General features: G+C 35.6%; 1 protein-coding gene across 7 annotated transcripts in view; it reads left to right on the top strand.

The window, feature by feature from the left end:
- ZFX (zinc finger protein X-linked) overlaps positions 1 to 18,190 on the top strand; it is a 60,200-nt gene that overhangs the window by 14,664 nt on the left and 27,346 nt on the right. The window contains exon 1 of one of the 7 annotated variants that reach the window (XM_077145198.1): positions 28 to 9,612. The exons of the other annotated variants lie outside the window; for them this stretch is intronic. The gene's annotated coding sequence lies outside the window, so the exon portion shown is untranslated. Of the gene's footprint in view, positions 1 to 27; positions 9,613 to 18,190 lie in introns of those variants that run through there. 7 annotated transcript variants of the gene reach the window in all.

Raw genomic sequence — 18,190 nt, 5'->3', positions numbered from 1 at the left:
TTTCCCCTCTCCTTCTGAAGTGGGTGGAAACAATGGCACTGCGGGCACCTGTCTGGAAGGGGGCTAAGGGTGCAGGACCATAGGAACAATTTTTTTTTTTTTAACTTTTTTTATTAATTAAAAAAAATTAACAAACAAAACATTTAGATATCATTCCATTCTACATATACAATCAGTAATTCTTAATATCATCACATAGTTGCATATTCATCATTTCTTAGTACATTTGCATCAATTTAGAAAAAGAAATAAAAAGACAACAGAAAAAGAAATAAAATGATAATAGAGAAAAAAAAAAACTATATGTGCCATACCCCTTACCCCTCGCTTTCATTTACCACTATTTCAAACTGAATTTATTTTAACATTTGTTCCCCCTATTATTTCTTTTTATTCCATATGTTCTACTCTTCTGTTGATATAGTAGCTAAAAGGAGCATCAGACATAAGGTTTTCACATTCACAGAGTCTCATTGTGAAAGCTATATCATTGTTCAAGCATCATCAAGAAACATGGCTACTGGAACACAGCACTACATTTTCAGGCAATTCCCTCCAGCCTCTCCACTACATCTTGAACAACAAGGTGATATCTACTTAATGTGTAACATAGGAACAATTTTGATGTCCAACAATTGGATCCAAATTGTTCTGTGTTCCCCCTCTGTTTTCGAGTGGGAGGGTTTCCCCAACTTTCCCAGGCCACAGCAGCCCACTGGGCAGTATCTGGTCTGTGCAGAAGCTGCTAGCCTCGAAGTTCAGGTATGGGTGATGGTACCACAGCTGAGTGTGTTACTAAGCAGTTTCTCTGTCTGTGGGAATAATGGTGCTCCAGAAGCTGTGGGAACCTGTCTGGAAAGGGCCTAGTGTGTGGGACCCTGAGGTGCAATTTTGCCAGTCAGCAGTTGTATCAGAACTGTGCCACATCCCCCTCTGTTCCATGAGGGAAGACTTCCCTGGCTCTCCCAGTTCTCAGCAGCCCGCTGGGCAGGTCAACAGACACTGCTGTCTTTGAGAGTGAGGGATCAGTGCTGGGAGCCGTGGCTACGTGAATCTCTCTCTGCAGATTGTCTGTGGCATCAGTGGTACCTTCGGTGCCAAGGGTGCCTGTCTGGAAAGGGCTTAGGCTGCGGAACCCAAGGTACGATTTTGCTGGCCAACAGTTGGTTCAGAACTGTGCCATGTCCCCCTCTGCTTCCTGAGTGGGAGGGCTTCTCTGACTTTCCCAGTGTGCAACAGCCAGTGGTCAGGAACCAGGCCCACCAGAAGTTGCCAGTCTCGAGGGTAGGGGGTGAGTACCAGGAACCATTGCTGAACAACTCACTTTTCTTGTGTATACATCCCTACACCAACGCATATATGCAAACATGTTTGTTGGGTGCATCTAGGTTCAGGACTAGTTACATCTTAATGGCAATTTTCCTCTTTTATAATTAAGAAATCATATAGTTCTTTCCTAACAATGCTTCTTGTAATAAAAACTATTTTCTCAAATGTTAATATACCTACATAGCACTTTGGTTAACATATGCCTGGTTCATTATTCTATACTTTTCAACTTTTCTGTTTTAAGTTATAGGTCTGTCTTTTGTAAAGAACATACTACCTTTTAAAAAATATTCCACTGAATAACAATGAGACGAAAGGACAGCATAAAGCACAGGGATGTATTTTCTGAGGAAATGTAATGTAGAAAACAACCATTTAAAGTTAAACTACTAAAAACTGGGATGAGAATTTGTTGAGACATACCGTAAATAAAGGACATAGAAAGATTGAAAGTAAAAGGAGAGAAGAAATATATACCCTGCAAAAATAACCTACTGTAACTATACTGATACCAGGTACAGTTTACTTTATGTTAATGAATATTGCTAGGAGTATATTTCATAGAGATAAAGGGGATAATTCAAGGATACGACAGAAATCCTAAATTTGTATATATCTAGTAATATAGTCTCAAAATATATGAAGAAAACCGTACAGACCTAAAAGGAGAGGTGGGTAAATTGAATATCACAGTTGGAGATTTTAAGACATCTGAGTAATGGATAGAATGAGCAGAAAAAAATTAGTAAGGCTATTGAAGATTTAAGTGAGTTTAGCCACTTTGACCTAATTGACATTATAGAACATTGCACTGAATGGCCATGTATATGTTTTTTTCAAGTCAGCTTGGAACCTTTACAGAAAGAGACCATATGATGGGTCATAAAGTAAGCCTTAACAAATGCAAATCATATAGGATGGGAATAGAATGGAATTCATAGAAATAGGATGGAAATCATAAATAGTTTCTCTGATCACAATGGACTTCGGTTATCATAAAGTAGAAATTTCTCCAAATTTCTAGATATTAAACTCTACATTTCTAAATAAGCTTGTGGGTCAATGGTCAATGGTAAAATTAGAAAATATTTTAAAGTGAATTATTTCACTTTATATGTGGCATAAATATTCATAGGACATAGCTGAAGCACTGCTTAGACTGGAAATATATAGCATGAAATATATAAATTAGTAAAGACTGAAAGTTAATGATTTAAGCATCTAAAGATAGTAGAAGGCACAGAAATCAATAAGCTGTAAAAAAAAAATGTACAGTAGAAAAAGGTCAGTAAAAAACCCCAAATTGATTATTTGAAAAGACTTCAAAACAACAAAAAAAGACTGATCAAGGACAAAAAAAAGATGGCACAAATTACCAATTTCACTAATTAATACCTTTGGACATTAAAAAAGTAATATCAAGATATTATGAACAATATTATGCGTATATGTTTTACAGTTTAGATGAAATAGAAAAATTCTTAAAGAGAACTAAGCAAATCAGGTACAAGAAGAAATGAAAACTTTGATTCGTTGTATGTTTTAAAGAACTTAAATCCATAATTAGAAACTTTCCCAAAAAGAAAACTCCAGGCCCAAATGGCTTCAGAGATGAATTATTTCAATTTTATGTCAATTAGGTCAAAGTGACTAAACTAGGAAAACAGGAATCACTTCTCTACATTTTTATTTAAAATCCCATCTTTTAAAATTTTGTAATGGGATCTCTGATATAATTCTTCATCATTTATATATAAAATTTTTCTCCACAACCAGTATTTTTACAAATTCATTTATCACTTATTATACACATAAAAGTAAGAGAAGACAGGTGAATCACTTTTTTTTTAAATCAGATAAACTTTCCTTTTATTGATTCTCAATACCCATCCATATGCAAGAGTGGCAATACAAGTTTGTCAAAATACAGTTATATGACACCACAGCAGTATCTCAAGATGTATATTCTTACTTTGAAAAACATTATTAAGACTAAAAAACAAAGCAAAACACTTACAGATGTTCCCTTTTTTTTAATTTTTTAAATTTTTTAATATTTTTATTGACCAAACAAAACAACATAAAAACACGAGCATTCTTACCATATGAACATTCCATACTTGGTGTAATCAGTGGCTCACAATGTCATCACATAGTTGTATATTCATTACCATGAACATTTCTTAGAACATTTGCATCACTCCAGAAAAGGAAATAAAAAGAAAAAAGAAAAACTCATACATGCCATACCCCTTATCCCTCCCTCTCAATGACCACTAGTATTTCCATCTACCCAGTATATTTTAGCGTTTGTTCCCCCTATTTTTTTTCTATACCCCTTACTACTCCCTTTCATTGATTGCTAGTATTTCAGTCTACTCAATTTATTTTAACATTTGTTCCCCCTATTATTTATTTATTTTTAATCCATATTTTTTACTCATATGTCCATACTGTAGGAAAAAGGAGCATCAGACACAAGTTTTTCACAATCACACAGTCACATTGTGAAAGCTGTATCATTATACAGTCATCTTTAAGAAACACGGCTACTGAAACACAGCTCTCTAGTTTCAGGCACTTTCCTCTAGCCTCTCTAATATACCTTAAACTAAAAAGGGGATATTTATACATAAGAATAACCTCCACGATAACCTCTTGACTCTGTTTGAAATCTCTCAGCCACTAACATTTTATTTTGTCTCATTTCTCTCTTCCCCCTTTCGGCCAAGAAGATTTTCTCAATCCCTTGATGCCGAGTCCCAGCTCATTCTAGGATTTCTGTCCCATGTTGCCAGGGAGGTTTACACCCCTGGGAGTCATGTCCCCACATAGAGAGGGGAAGGGCAGAGAGTTTCCTTGCTGTGTTGGCTGAGAGAGAGATAGTCCATATCTGAGCAATACAAGAGGTTCTCTGGGGGTGACTCTTAGGCCTAATTTTAAGTAGGCTTAGCCTATCCTTTGTGGGGATAAGTTTCATATGAACAAACCCCAAGATTGAGGGCTTGGCCTGTTGATTTGGTTGTCCCCACTGCTTGTGAGAATATCAGGAATTCTCCAAATGGGGAAGTTAGATTTTCCTTTCTATCTCCTCAGTCCCTCAGGGGGATTTTGCAAATACTTCTTTATTCACTGTTCAGATCACTCTGGGATTTATCGGGGCATCACACTAACCTTGTCAAACCTACAAAGTCTCGTGCCCCATGCAAGGTTCCATGTACTTATGATGTTCAGTTAACCTGTCCATATAAGTTGTATTAGGAAATGACCTATTCAGAATAACAAATTTTGTACCAAATATTTTTTGCTTCAATCTCATGCGGAAGTTGAAGTTTTATAATATGAGTGACCATCTATTTTTAACACCCTGCAATGTTGTCATTCCTTTGTTCTTCCTCATGCTTTTTTTTGTTTGTTTGGTTTTTTTGTTTGTTTGTTTTGCGTGGGCAGGCACCAGGAATCGAACCTGGGTCTCTGGCATGGCAGATGAGAACTCTGCCTGCTGAGCCACCGTGGCCCCCCTGCAAAAACATTTTTTAATTTGTACATTTAGTCACTATCATTGTACACTCTAGGTATTCCTAGATTAAATACGTTCCCTTAGTTTTTTATAATTCCTAATTGTAAAATAGACTTTTAGTAACAGAACAAAGAATTGTCCTTGGTTGATCAGATCAGTCATTACTGAAAGGAAAGATGAGTATCATACAAAACAAAACACTGAAATATAACTGAATTCATAATTTACTTAAAGGTAGGTTGCTGCATTGCACATTACCACACAAAATTCTAAAGCTGAGTTCTTTTAAAAGCTTGGAAAACACATTTGCCTTTGTAGCTTCTTGCTAAGTGATTAATGCTCGTTGTAATAAAAACTATTCTATGTATGCCTGAGTTTAAAATTTAAATGTTTGTTAATCCAGAGTTTGTCAGTCCTAGTGCACAGTGGTATTGGACAATGGTGATGAAACAGTGATCTCCTCAGCCTTCAGGGTGGTGAGGCAGAGCCCCCAGGGAACTGATATGAAGCCACAAGCAGCCTCTTTGGATTGCTCCCCATTGGAAAGTACTCCCTTAAGCCAGAAGTGAGGGAGAGAAAATGTGCAAAAATTACACATTTTAATCAATTTATTTAAATTTAAATCAATGTATTTGTACTGGGACTCACTTTTAAACTTGTGTCATGAAGCCAGCATAACTAATTATATAAAACCAAATTATATTTTAAAAGGTAATAAATCATGACTAAGATAGATTTATTCCAGGAATTAACCCAGGTTAGTTTAACATTGAACAATCAATCAATATAATTCACTATATTAGGATGTTAGCAGAATGCAGAATAAAAATTACATAATCATCCCAATACCTGCACAGAAATCATTTGGTGAAATTAAACAGTAAGCTAGGAATAAAATGAAATTTCTTTAACCTGATAAAAGAGTACTGACAAGAAATCATGCATAATGGTGACTTGCCAAGAGTTTTTCTTCTGAGATCAGGAACAAGACATTGTGCTGTGCGGTAGTGGAGGCCCTAGCCAGCACAGTAAAGTTGGAAAAAGGAATTAAAAGTTATATGAGGATTGAAAAGGAAGGTATAAAATTGTTATTGTTTGCAGACAATGTGATTATATATATAGAAAATCTAAAAGAAATGAGAAAATTATATTAGAATTAATAAATTTAGCAAGTTGCTAGGTATAAGTTCTATATGCAACAATTGTGTCTTTATGCTAGCAACAGTTTGAAAGTCAGAAAAACTTATAATAAGATCAGGAACATCTAATACCTTGAAATAAATCCAAGAATGCATACTAAGATCTTTAGTTAAACATTAGTAAGAAAAATGAAAGAGAACCTGAATTAATGGAAACATAGGATATTCATGGATTGGAAGTATCAGTGTTGTAAAGATGTCAGTTCTTCCTAAATTGATATGCAGAGCTAGTTTTCAAATTTATATGGAAGTACAAAGGGCCAGAAATAGCAAAGGCAGTCTTGGGGAAAAAAGGTGGAAGGCTTAAATTGCCACATATCAAAGCTTATTATAAAGCTACAGTGATTAAAGCAGTGGGCGCAAAGCCAGATTGATCAGTGGAACTTAATAGAATCCAAAAGTAGACCTTCATATATAAGATTTATTTTAGGATTTTGATCAAATGTTGAGATTAGTTAAGGGAGAATTGATGCTACTGCTCCAACATATTCAAGAACATGATTAGTTTCTCCATTTATTTGCCTTTGTCTTTTTAAAAGATCCCACTCAGTTCTTTTTTTTTTTTTTTCAATTACTCTCATAAAGGGGATTTTCCTTTCTCAAATGTTAACATAAGAAAGTGTTTGGCTTCAAGTATAGTATTTATGAATTAATACTAATAGTTTTACGGTCAATTTCCTAGATATGTCATAAGTAAATAGAAAGTTTCTTTCCAATAATATTAATTATATCTTGCATTTCATTTACCTTTTTGCGTTGGCTAGCAGTTTCCCATACAATGCTAAATAATAATAATATTAATAAGCATCCTTGTCTTAATGCTGACTATGGGAATGCTTGTAGTGCTTTATCTTATTTTCCTTACATTTAATACATACTTTTTACTATAAAGTGATGCTGAAATCATTCCCCTATCCCAAAATTCATAGTGTAACAGTAGACTGAGTTTGAGATTGCATGTATTTTTTTTAATGTTTTATTTTTAAATCTCAAATTTACAGAAAGGTTGCAAATGTAATAAAACAAACAGATATAACTAAAATATATACCCTACCCAGATATCCATCACATTTACCAACTTTTAGCATTTTGCCTCATTTGTATGTTCTGTCTGTGTCTCTATCATCTGTTTTCTAAACATTGTATAGTAGCTTGCATATATCATGCTCTTTTAAGACAATAATTCTACATATATTTCCTAAGAACAAGGATATTTACAGTGTGTAATCATATTAAGTACCATTATCAAGTTCAGAAAATTTTACACTGATATAAAGCTTGCTATGTTCTAGTTTTTTTCAGTTGTCCAAGTAATGTCCTTTTGGGCATTTTCTCCTTGATTATTAGATCCAGTCCAGGATCATGTATTGTATTTCATTGTCATTGTTTCTTTACTCTTTTTCTCTCTCCTTTTTAAATTGTGGTAACATATACACAACATAAAATTTCCTATCTAAACCACTCCCAAGCATTTCTCTAAACCACTCCCAAGCATGTCCCAAGCATGTCTCTAAACCACTCCCAAGCATGTTATTCAGTGGCATTAGTTACATTCACAGTACTATGCTATCACTACTACCATTCATTAAATTTTTTTTGCCATCACCCCAAACAGAAACTCTGTACCCATTATGCATTATCTCCTCATTCCCCCTCCCCTTGCCTGGGTAACACATATTCTACTTTCTTTCTTTATGAATTTACATTTTCTAGTTATTTGAAATTAAGTAGAATCATACAATTTCTGTCCTTCTGTTTCTGGCTTATTTCACTCAACATGTCTTCAGGGTTCTTCCGTGTTGTACCATGTGCCAAAACTTCATTCCTTTCTTACAGCTGAATAACATTACATGGTATGCATAGACCACATTTTGTTTTCCGTTCACTTGTGGATGGATTTTTGGGTTGTTTCTACCTTTTGGCTATTGTGAATAATGCTGTTATGAATGTTGGTGTACAAATAGGTTTTTAAGGCTCCCTTTTCCATTCTTTGGGGTTTATAAGTAGAAGTGGGATTGTCGGATCATGTGGTAGTTTTGGTTTTTTTCATGTAATTTTGTGTTTAACTTTTTAATGAATTGCCGTATTGTTCTCCACAGCAACTGTAACACTTTACATTCCAACCACAGTGTACAAGGTTTCCTATTTCTTCTCATCCTGGCCAGCGTTTTTTTTTGTTTTTGGTTTTGTTTTTGTTTTCATTATAGCCATTCTAGTGGGTATGAGATAATCTTGTTTTGATTTGCATTTCACTGTTGGCTAGTGATATTGAGTATCTATTCATGTGTTTTTGGCCATTTGTGTATCTTTGGAGAAATGTTCAATTCTCAATTTTGTAAATTAGGTTGTTTTCTTTTTTAAAAATTTTTATTTTGGTAACATATGTTTAACATAATATGGTGGTTTGGAACTGTATGTATCCCAGAAAATTATGTTCTTAAAGTTAATCCATTACTGTGGGTGTAAACTTATTGTAAATAGAATCTTTTGATGAGGTTACTTCAGTTAAGATGTGGCCCAGGGCAAGTCTTAACTGTCTTACTGGAGTGTTTTATAAAGGGATGAATACACAGAGGGAGAATGCTACTGAAGCAAGAAGCTGAAAGCGACGAAACCTTGAAGAAAAGGGAGATACTAGCAGATGCTACCATGTGCCCTGTGGCAGAGGAGTAAGGTATGGCTGGCAGCCAGTCTTTTCAGGAAGAGAGCATCACCTTAATAATGCCTTGATTTGGACATTTTTCTCAGCCTCAAAACTGTAAGCTACTAAATCCCCATTGTTAGGTCAACTCATTTTGTGGTATCTACTCTCAGCAGCCTAGGAAACTAAAACAGATTTGGGTACCAGAAGAGTGGGGTGCTGCTGTTGCAAATACAATCTAATTGGGTAATGGGTAGAGCCTGGAAAAATTGTGAGGTGCTTGATAGAAAAGGCCTAGGTTGTTTTGAAGAGACTGTTGGTAGAAATATGAATACTAAAAGTACTTTTGATAAGGCCTTAGAAATGATAAATGTGTCATTGCAAACTAGAAGAAAGGCAATCCTTGTTTTAAAGTGACAAAGAACTTGGCAAAATTGAATTTTGATGTCAGATGGAATTTGAAAAGTGATGAGCTTCAGTGATTTAGCTGAAGAGATTTCCAGTGTGGAAAGTGCAGCCTGGTTTCTTCTTGCAGCTTATAATAAAATGTGAGAGGAAAGGGATAAACTGAGAACTGAATTCTTGGGCACAAAGAAACCAGAAATTGATAGTTTGGAAAATTCTGAGCTTCCAGAAACCAGAAAATCGTGCTCTAATTGAGGATTTAAATGAGTGTGGATCCAGTTGGCCATTTCAGTGCAAGTCAGGATTGGAAATGCAGTTATCCAGAAAAGATCTGTGGAAAGTCATACTTTCTGATGGTTTGGACCCCTGTGTACTACATGTCAAACTGACATAGTTTGTTGCAAGATTTGTATGAACAGAACCACTGCCAGCCTGGACTGAAAGGGACAGATTGGAGGAAAAATCATTTCAAAGATAGAACCATGGAAGTTGAGATCAGGACCAAAGATATATCTCAGGTGAGAGAGCAAGTCCACCCATATGTATGGAAAAGGGTGAGTATTCTCTTACTTGAAGAGGACTGCTTTCCACCCCATTATTTAGGAAGAGGATTACCACTCCAGTTTTCTCAGATGCCTTGGGGATTGTGGAGTCTGGCCATCACCCGATGCTTGACGATGGGTATGAGGTTTGGGAAGAGCATAGCCTCTGTTCAAGCACTTGGAAAGGGTGTGGCTACCGCTCAATCAGGCCCAGAGTAGAAAACATCCTTCCATAGATGACTCTCAAACCTTGAAATCTAATGGAGTATGCCCTACAGGGTTTCTGAATGTTTGTGATGCCTGTTTTGTTTCTAATTTCTCCCTATGGGAATGATAATGTTTATCCTATGCCTAACCCTCCTTGTATATTGAAAGCAGATAACTTGTTCTCTAAGTTTCACAGGTCTACAGGCTGAGGGGAATTGTGTACCAGGACAAATCATGCCTGTAACCAGTTTTTTGAGACTTTATATTTAGCATTGTTTCTGAAATGACTTAAGGCTTTTGGAATATTTTGATAAAATAAATGTATTTTGCATATAGAAAGAAAATGTCTTTTTGAATACTAGAGGGTGGAGTGTGGTAGTTTGAAATTGTATGTACCCCAGAAAATCATGTTCTTAATGTTAATCCATTCCTATGGGTAGCGAGCCTGTTGTAAGTAGAACCTTTTGATGAGGTTAGTTCAGTTAAGGCATGGCCCTGGGTGGGTCTTAATCCTTTTACTGGAGTCTGTTTTTAAATGAACGAATACAGATGGGGCAGAAGGCATACGGATGTAGGAAGCTGAAAGCAGTGAAACCTGGAAGAGAAGGGAGGAACTAGCAGATGCCATGTGCCTTGCCATGTGCCTTGCCATGTGGCAGAGAAGTCAAGGATCACTGGCAGTCAGTCTTCAGGAAGGAAGTATCACCTTGATGATGCCTTGATTTGGATTAGACATTTTTCTCAGCCTTAAAGTTGTAAGCCAGTAAATTCCTATTGTTAAGCCAACTCATTTCATGATATCTGCTTTCAGCAGCCTAGGAAACTAAAACACACAAAGTATCTCAAGTCTACAATTCAGTGGTATTCATTACATTTACTATGTTGTGCAACCATCACCATCTTCCATTACCAAAACTTTACAGTCAACTCCAATAGAAATTCTGTACAATTTAAATATTAACCCCCCCCCATTCCCTATCCCAAACCCAGCCCTTGGTAAAACTATACTCTAGATTCTGACTATATTAGTTTTACTTTTGCTAATTACATCATCAGTGAGATCATACAATATCTGTCTATCCTTTTGTGCTTGGCTTATTTCCCTCAACATGATGTGTTCAAGGTTCAACCATGTTGTTGATTATATTGCTCAGTGTTCTAGTTTGCTAGCTGCCAGAATGTGATATACCAGAAATGGGCTGGCTTTTAAAAAGGGGAATTTAATAAGTTGCTAGTTTACAGTTCTAAGGCTGAGAAAATGTCCCAATTAAAACAAGTCTAGGGCGGGCCACGGTGGTTCAGCAGGCGAGAATGCTTGCCTGCCATGCCAGAGGACCCGGATTCGATTCCCGGTGCCTGCCCATGTTAAAAAATAAATAAATAGATAGATAAATAAATAAATAAAACAAGTCTATAGAAATGTCCAATCTAAGGCATCCAGGTAAAGATACCTTGAGTCAAGAAGGCCGTGATGTTCAGCATTTCTCTCTCAGCTGCAAGGGCACATGGCAAACATGGTGGTATCTGCTGGCTTTCTCTCCAGGCCTCTTGTTTCATGAAGCACCCTGGGAGGTATTTTCCTTCTTCATCTCCAAAAGTCACTGGTTGGTGGACTCTCTGCCTCCCATGGCTATGTCATTCTGAAGCTTTCTCCAAAATGCTTCCTCTTTTAAAGGATTCCAGTAAACTAATCAAGACCCACATAGAATGGGTAGAGATGCATCTCCATCTAATCAAGTTTATTTTACTTTTTTGTTGTTGTTTTCTTTTTCTTTTTTCCATCTAATCAAGTTTAATACTCACAGCTGATTGAGTCACATCTCCATGGAGATAACCTAATCAAGACTCCAACCTTAGTATTGAATAGGGATTAGAAAAACAGTTGCTCTTACAAGGTTGATAAGGTTTAAAACATGTCTTTTCTAAGGTACGTAAGTCCTTTCAAACCAACACAGTCAGTGTATCTATCTTTATGCTAGTGTCATGCTGTTTTGACCACTGTAGCTTTGTAATAACTTTTAAAGTCAGGAAGTATGAGTCTCCAAACCGTTCTTTTGAAGAGGTTTTTTGCTATTCAGGGCCCTTTACCTTTCCAGATAAATTTGATGATTGGCTTTTCCATTTCTGCGAAGTAGACTTGGAATTTTTTTCCCTTTTTTTTTTTTTTTTTAACATGGGCAGGCTCCAGGAATCGAACCTGGATCTCTGGCATGGCAGACAAGAACTCTGCCACTGAGCCACAGTTGCATACCCTGGCTGTTAGAATTTTCAGAGAGATTGGATTGAATCTGTAAATCATTTTGGGTAGGATTTACATTTTAATGATAATTAGTCTTTCAGTCTGTGAGCATGGAATGTCCTTCCATTTATTTAGATCTTCTTTGATTTCTTTTACCAAAGTTTTATAGTTTTCTATATATTCTTGGTTAAGTTTACATCCTTGGTTTAATTTCTTCCTAGATATTTTATTTTAGTTGCTATTGTAAATGGAACTTTTTTCTTGATTCCTCCTCAGATTGCTCATTATTAGTGTAAGGAAACACTACCAATTTTTTTGTAGTGATCTTGAACCCTGCCACTTTACTGAATTTATTAGCTCTATAATAGCTTTGTTGTGGACTTTTTGGGACTTTCTATATGTAAGATCGTGTCATCTGCAAAAGGAAAAATTTTGCTTCTTTCTTTCAATTTCCATACCTCTTTCTTTTTCATTCCTATTTGCTCTGGCTAGAACTCCAGTAGAATGTTGTACAACAGTGGTGACAGTGGGCATCTTTGTCTTGTTTCAGATCTTAGAGGGAAACTTTTAGTATTTTTGCCATTGAGTGTGATGTTTACTATGGGGTTTTTCATCTATGCCCTTTATCATGTTGAGTAAGTTTCCTTCTGGTCTTATTTTTCCAAGTGTTTTTATCAAGAAAGGATGCTGAATTTTGTCAGATGCCTTTTTCTGTCAATTAAGATGATCATATGCTTTTTTCCCTTCATTTTGTTAATGTGGTTAATTACATTAATTGATTTTCTTATGTTGAACCACCCTTGCATATGAGGGATAAATCCCACTTGATCATGGTTTATAATTCTGCTAATGTGCTGTTGGATTTGATTTGCTAGTATTTTGTTAATGATTTTTCATATACATTCATAAGAGAAATTAGTCTGTCATTTTCTTGTAGTAACTTGATCTTAGCAGGATTAGTATTCATTCTTGGAATGATTGGTAGAATTTACCTGTGAAACCATTTGGTCTTGGACTTTTCTTTATTGGGAGGTCTTTGATGATTTAATTCAATTTCTTTACTTGTAATTGGTTTCTTGAGATTGTCTATTTTTTCATGTCAGTGTAGGTTATCTGTGTTTTTAGAAATTTGTCCATTTCATCTATGTGGTCTAATTTGTTGGCATATAGTTATTCATAGTTATCCTCTTATGATCCATTTTATTTTTGTAAGGTATGTAGTAATGTCCCCCATCCCATTTCTTATTTTATTTATTTGTGTCTTCTGTCTTTTTTTTCTTTGTCAGTCTAGCTAAGGGTTTGTCAGTTTTATTAAAGTTTTAAAAGACCCAGCTTTTGGTTTTGTTAACTCTACTGTTTTTTTTTTTAATTGTCAATTTCACCTATCTCTGCTCTAGTTTTGGTTATTTTGTTCCATCTGCTTGTTTTGGGATTAGTTTGCTGTTCTTTTTCTAGTTCCTCCAGGTGTACAGTTAGGTCTTTGATTTTATCTCTTTCTTTTTTAATGTAAGCATTTAGGAATATAAATTTCCCTCTGCATACTGCCTTTGCTGTATCCCATAAGTTTTGACATGTGTTCTTGTTTTTATTCGTCTCAAGGTATTTATCCTTTGTAATTTCTTCTTTGACCCACTGATTGCTTGACAGTATGTTATTTAACTTCCATATATTTGTTGATTTTCCAGTTTTCTGCCTGCTGTTGATATCCAACTCCATTCCATTGTGGTCAGATAACATGCTTTATATGATTTTATCTTTTTTTTTAAATAAATATTTTTATTGACATCTTCACAGACATACGGTCCATACATGGTGTACAATCAGTGGCTCACAATATCAGCACATAGTTGTGTACTCATCACCATGATCATTTTTAGAACGTTGGCTCACTCCAGAAAAAGAAAAAAGAAAAAACACGTATATCCCATACCCCTCCCCCCTCCCTCTCATTGACCACTGGTATTTCAATCTACCCAATTTATTTTACCCCCTTTATTTATTATTTATTATTTTTTTTATCTGTATTTTTTTAAATCATCTGTCCATACCCTGGATAAAAGGGGTATCAGACACAGGGTTTTCACAATTGCATTGTAAAAGTTGTATCTTTATACAGTCTTCTTCAAGAACCAAGGCTGCTGGAACACAGCTCAGCAGTTTCAGGTACTTCCCTCCAGCCACTCTAACATACCATAAACTAAAAAGGGATATCTATATATATAAGGATAACTTCCAGGGTTACCTCTTGATCCTGTTTGAATCTCTCAGCCACTGAAACTTTATTTTTTCTCATTTCTCTCTTCCCCCTTTTGGTCAAGAAGGCTTTCTTATTCCCATGATACCTGGGAATAAGATGTCCTGGTTCATCCCAGGAGTTCTGTCCCATGTTGCCAGGGAGGTTTACACCCCTGGCAGTTATGTCCTATATAGTGGGGAAGCTAGTGAGTTCACCTGCCGAGTTGGCTTAGCAAGAGAGGCCACATCTGAGCAACAAAAGAGGTTCTCTGGGGGTGACTCTTAGACATAATTTTAAGTAGGCTTATCCTATCCTTTGCAGGAATAAGTTTCATAGGGGTGAACCCCATGATTGAGGGTTCAGCCTATTGATTTGGTTGTCCCCACTGCTTGCGAGAATATCAGAAATTCTCCAGATGGGGAGGTTGAATGTTTCCTTCTTTCTCCCCAATCCCACAAGGGGACTCTGCAAATACTTTATTCATTGCCCAAATTACTCTGGGATATATGAGGGCATCACACTAACCTGTACAAACCAACAAAATCTCACACCCTATTCAAGATTCTGTGTACTTTTGACATTCAACTAAACTGGTCATACAAGTTAATTAGGTAATGTATTATCCAAAATATAAATTTTGCACCAAATAAATATCTCTACCCTTGGTCTCATACAGATGTTGAAGTTTTTAAATATGGACAGTATCATCCTTTACCCTGTATTCTGATTGATTTCATCTTTTAAAGTTTATTGAAACTTGTTTTGTGACCCCATTGTGTGTTCTATTATGGAGAATGATCAATGTGTACCTGAGAAGAATGTATATCCTGCTATTTGGGGGTACAGTGTTCTGTATATGCATTTTAGGTCTAATTCATTTATCATATTATTCATGTTTTCTGTTTCCTTATTTATCTTCTGTCTAGATGTTCTAATGATGAGAATGGTGTATTGAAATCTTGAACAATTATTGTAGGGGTATTTTTTCTCCTTTCAGTTTTGCCAATTTTTACCTCATCCATTTTGGAGCACCATTGTTAGTTGTATAAATATTTATAGTTTATGTTTCTTCTTGGTGGATTTACCCTTTTATTAATATATAATATCCTTTTTTGTCTCTTATAAAAGCTTTGGATTTAAAGTCTGTTGTGTCTGATATTAGTATAGCTGCCCCACCTCTTTTTTGGTTACTATTTGCATGGATTCTTTTTTCATCCTTTCAGTTTTAACCTGTTCATGTTGTTGGTTGTAAGGTGAGTCTCTTGTAAACAACATATAGTTGAATCATGCTTTTTTATTCATTCCACCAATCTGTCTTTTGTTGGGGACTGTAATCCATTATCATTCAGTACTTAACAGTAGTACTTACTTCAGCCATTTTGTCCTTTTGTTTTTACGTCATACCTTTTCTCTCTTTTCCTTTGATGCAGCCTTGTTTTCTGTATAGTTGATCTTTTATGATGTATCTGTGCCATCCCTTTCTCATTTCTGTTTGTAAATGGTTTTAAAATATTTTCTTTGTGGTTACCCTGTGGTTTTAATTACATAGCTTACATTTATAACCTAATAATTTGAAATGGCACCAGTTTAGCTTCAATACCATATATGTCCTCTGCTTCCATATCCCTCCATTTCCCCTCTGTATATTGATTTTTGCCCTACATTACCTCTTTATATTTTGCGTGTCCACTATCAGGAAATAGGAATTTTTCCTGTTCAATTGTATTCTGACTCTTACAGGAATTAAACAGTAGTTATATGCTGAGGATACAGCACTACTGGGTTTTGCATTTACTTTTTTAGTTACTTTTACTGAAGATCTTCACTTCTTCACACTACCACACTACTCTAAGCCATTCTCTCTTGTCTTTTTCCTTTCAGCCTGAAGCACTCCTTTTTTTTTTTTGGTAGGGTAGATCTTTTGTTGATGAACTTTCACAATTTCTGTTTATCTGTGAATTTTGTAAACTCTCCCTCATTTTGAAGGACCGTTTTTCCAGATAAAGAATTTTTAGCTGGTAGTTTCCTCTTTCAGTATCTTAAATATATCACTGCCTTCTTTCCTACATGGTTTCTCATAAGAAATTGGCACTTAGTATTTTTGAGGATCCCTTTCTTGTATGTGATAAATCACTTTTCTCTTGTGAGTTTCAGAATTTTCTGTTTTTGACATTTGACATTCTGGTTAGTATGTGTCTAACCAACACATACTAACACACACACTAAGTATGTGTCTGGTTAGTATGTGTCTTGGAATAGATCTCTTAGGGCTTATTCTGTTTGGAGTACCTTAAGCTTCTTGGACATGTATATTTATATCTTTCATAAGAGACAGGAAATTTTCAGCCATTATTTCCTCAAATATTCTTTCTGTCCCTTTTCCTTTCTTTTCTCTTTTTGGGACATCCATATTGCATATGTTTGTATGCTTCATGTGCTCACACAAGGTCATAGACACTCTCAATTTTTTCTATTGTTTTCTTTATCTATTCTTCTGACTGTATGAGTTCAATTGTCCTTTTTTTTAGTTCACTGATTTTTTTCTTCTGTCTTTTCATATCTCCTGTTGTATGCATCTGGTATATTTTTAATCTTCAAGAAAAGTTGTTAGAATTTTGATTTGTTTTGTGTTGAATTTGTAAATCACTTAGGGTAGTACTGACATCCTAAATTATATTAAATCTTATAATCTAGGAGCATAGAATATATTTCCATTTATTTTGGGTAACTGAAGTTTGCATAAGAGCAACCTACAGAGTAGCCTCTCAACTCTATTTGAACTCTCTCAGCCACTGATACCTTATTTGTTACACTTCTTTTCCCCCTTTTGGTCAGAATGGCGTTGTTGATCCCACGGTGCCAGGGTCAGACTCATCCCTGGGAGTCATCTCTCACGCCCTCTGGGAGACTTTCACCCCTGGATGTCACGTCCCATGTAAGGGGGTAGGGTAATGGTTTCACTTGCAGAGTTGGGCTTAGAGAGAGAAAGGCCACATCTGAGCCTCAAAAGAGGCCCTCTGGAGGTGACTCTTAGGCACCCCTATAGGGTAGGCTAAGTTTTTCCACTACATACATAGGCTTCACTAGAGTAAGCCTCAAGATTAAGGGCTTGGCCTATTGATGTGGGTGTCCCTACTGTTTGACGCAGTATCCGGGATTTTCCCAGTGGTAAAGTTTAATAGTTTCATATTTTTTCTCCCATCCCACAAGGAACTTGAGGCAAATTTAATTTGAGAGCTGAAATAGAGCAATGAAGTAGGACCCAGGATTTAAAAACTAGGTATCTGGAGAGATGATGGTTAACATTTAACAATGTTGAAAAGGATTGGGAAAGAAATGTAACTTTAGAGGAAAGATATTAATTTGGCTTTAAACGTAAATTTTTACCAGTTACTATTTCCCCTAAGAAAACAATGTGTTATAGACAGATTTACTTCAATTTGCCTTTCCTGCAGCTTGAGCAATTCTATCTACCATTTATAATAAAATTTGGTTCTCTGAGCGTGACTTAGGGAGAAGAACTAAAATAAAAAATCATAAACTTAAAAGGCATCAAGTGTCTGGGAGATCAAAAGCAGAAAAATGATTTTTGTATGCTATATTAGCTACAAAAAGCAAAGTGAATACAGAAGCACCCTGTTGAAACGTTGCCCAAGAGGGAGATCATGAATATGCCTAGGCATTGAGATATAAAACAGATGCAAGTTATATTCATTATTACTAATTATGATAGGTAAAATGTTATTGCTCTACCTCTTAACTTGGTACAATATTTTTTATTCATTTACTCTATTTTGAAGAATGGAAGTAAGTTTTATAAATTTCCTGGATTTCTTTGAGCCATTTATTTCCTTTAAAACTAGGTTTTTCAA

The sequence above is a fragment of the Tamandua tetradactyla genome, chromosome X (genome assembly GCF_023851605.1).
Source record: "Tamandua tetradactyla isolate mTamTet1 chromosome X, mTamTet1.pri, whole genome shotgun sequence".
Classification (NCBI taxonomy): domain Eukaryota; kingdom Metazoa; phylum Chordata; class Mammalia; order Pilosa; family Myrmecophagidae; genus Tamandua; species Tamandua tetradactyla.
Note: the sequence above shows the minus strand (reverse complement) of the source record. Positions and strands in the feature narration are given on the sequence as shown.